Below are 2,619 nucleotides of genomic sequence, written 5' to 3' on the forward strand. Positions count from 1 at the left end.
TGAACAGTCTGTGTGCTTTAAACACGGCTTATTTTTCTAACTAGAATCTTGCCAGGATGGCTAGCATATTCTCTCCCCTGCTGTGTTAACCAAGTGTGACTGCATTGGTAGCCCCAATGCAGGGATTGGTGGACACACTTGAAACTCAGAGTTGCCCTCTAGGATGGGAGTATAGCAAGGGAGCAGCCAGCCAGCAGGCAAAATCACCTTCAGCTCCAGATACCCTGGAGGCCCAGGGTTGGTATGGCCCAGGTTTCAAGCATGAGGTGGGAAGTAGTGGTATGGAGGACTCTCAGTCCGGGGTCTGTGTACTTCTAACTATCTCTATAAAATCAATTTCCATACTGATCAGACATGAAACAGAGTAATTTCCTGTAAGTCCTGGGTCCCAGTGAAGTGGAAATGCTTCTGCTTATCTATCCTGATTATTTAAGCCACAGGATCTCTGAGGGAAAGACTTGGCTTGGATTCTAAGTTTTGAAGTGTAAAAGTCAATTTTTGACCTCAGCACTGACTTAAATACTCCCTGCACTACCATCTCAGCAGTTACCATCCAAACAGCAAAAGTGTCTTCTCTTTTTACCAATGTGTACTGTCCCATTTCTTCCCTGAAAGCTAAGCATTTTCATGTGGGTTCTCACCAGTTCCTGAGGAGGTGAGGCCACTTGCAATGCCTTACAAAGGACTGTTGTCTTAAGCACAGGAGGTGATGCCTGCATCTTCCTCTCCTGGTGGGACATCTTACTTTACCTTAGCAAGCCCCAGGCAAGCTAAGTGCTGGAGGCTGCCTGCCCCTGTTAGCTGAGAAACCCAGGTGAGTTTCTTTATTCCTCTGTCTGTGCTGACTTTGGCCAGAATCCTCCTATGCTTTCTGTGCTGTGATTTTCCATCTGCACAGAAAACACCATACAAAAATTGACACCCACTTCTCAAGGATGTTATGAGGAATGAAGATGAAGGAATCTCCTGCAACTTCAATATAAATTCCAAGTAACCATACAAAGTGATTGATTGTGCAAATAACACATTTCCCTGGTTGGAGTGTTTCTATTTCTCCCCCTGTATTCAGCCTCATTATAGAAAGGAAGATATTTATAAAATGAAGATGGGTATGTTATGGAAATTCATACAAAACATGTTTCTTGTGTCATTTAATATTATTTCATAATTTCACACTTAAATGTGAGAAGCATGAAAAACATAGGATATGAGCCTCTTCACAAATGATTCCAAGAGGTGGGCAAAGGGCAATAACCACAAGTGCAAGCTTTCTTCACTACCCCTGATGTTGCTTAATGGTCCTAACTAGTATACACTGTTTTGTAATTAAATATTATGACAGTGAAATGGGAAGAGCTGACAAAGAGTAGTCTATCCTTCCTCTACTTCTACACAAAATACCCCAAGAGTCAACTGGGAATTCAGAAAGAGCACCTCCACTCCTGCACTGGCACTGTGTGAATGGTGCCCCCTAGTGGTTTGAGGGATGTAGCCTGCAGAGCTGCGTTGGCAGGAGATGGACAGACAGGAGACTCTCTGGATGACTTCATAGGGCTTCATATCCTAAAGCTCAAAATTGTGAAAATGTTTTCAAAATGGGAAGTTCAAGATACTGCCCTCTTTGAAGTTTTTCTCAAAAATTCAGATCGACAGTATCTGAATGCTCACCTAGACATGCTCAGATATCTTTGACACCCTGCCCAAAAGGCTATGGCAGAGAACTGAGTTCCATTTGTGGAGGAGCTGTGCACTGCATCAGAGAACTTGAGGCCTCTCCGTTCTTTGGCAACCTGAACTCTGCTGTTGTAGAAATGAGGGCACCTGCTGCCCTAAGTCCCCATGCTTCTGGGACATTAGAAGTAGGTCCTGAAATGGCAGCTTCTCTTGGTAATCCTGAGGCTGTTGCAGCTGTGGAATATAATATCCCCAGTAACTCTGCTACTGTCCTTCACAAGCTAGTATGACCAGAGAGCTCCTGGTTCTGCTGCTGCTGTGTCTTTCCCTGCACCCTGTCAACACAGGACGAAGGCAAGGGACTGCTCTGCTAGCTTTTCTCCATCATGAATGTGGCCCTCTCAAAATGCTGCAGAGATCAAGCAGGATGACTGCAGATGGTTTGACTGAAACTGGGAGAACTTTCACTTCCTGTGGCCTCTTCAACCAGTGAAGCACAACTTAGTTGTTTTCTAATGCCTTTGGAACACAGAGTCACATGAGCCATCCTCTTCACTAGGAAGTTCCCAGGTCTCCATAGGAAAGGAGCTAGCTCCTTCCAGTGGAGCCTGCTTGGGGGAAGATGTGTTCAGTGGCCCTGTTGTCATACTTCATCTGGACAACCTGGTGCCTAAAATGGGGTGACCTTGGACAGGGAAATCATGTCATCTTCTAGCAACCAACATTCTCTGTTTCTCTCCATATCATAGTCTGGATTTTGTATTTTGAAACCAATCTAAAAAAAAGAAATTATTTTCAGACAAATATTTTATTGTAAACCTTAATTTCAGCATTAACATTGACTTGCTTATTGTCCTGGAATATGCAACAAAAAAGACAATCCTTCCTGGGCTGAATCATGGAGGTTATTGTGCAGGTTATAAATGGTGAACAATTCCCAACTCC

The sequence above is a fragment of the Ictidomys tridecemlineatus genome, unplaced genomic scaffold (assembly GCF_052094955.1).
Source record: "Ictidomys tridecemlineatus isolate mIctTri1 unplaced genomic scaffold, mIctTri1.hap1 Scaffold_616, whole genome shotgun sequence".
NCBI classification, from domain to species: domain Eukaryota; kingdom Metazoa; phylum Chordata; class Mammalia; order Rodentia; family Sciuridae; genus Ictidomys; species Ictidomys tridecemlineatus.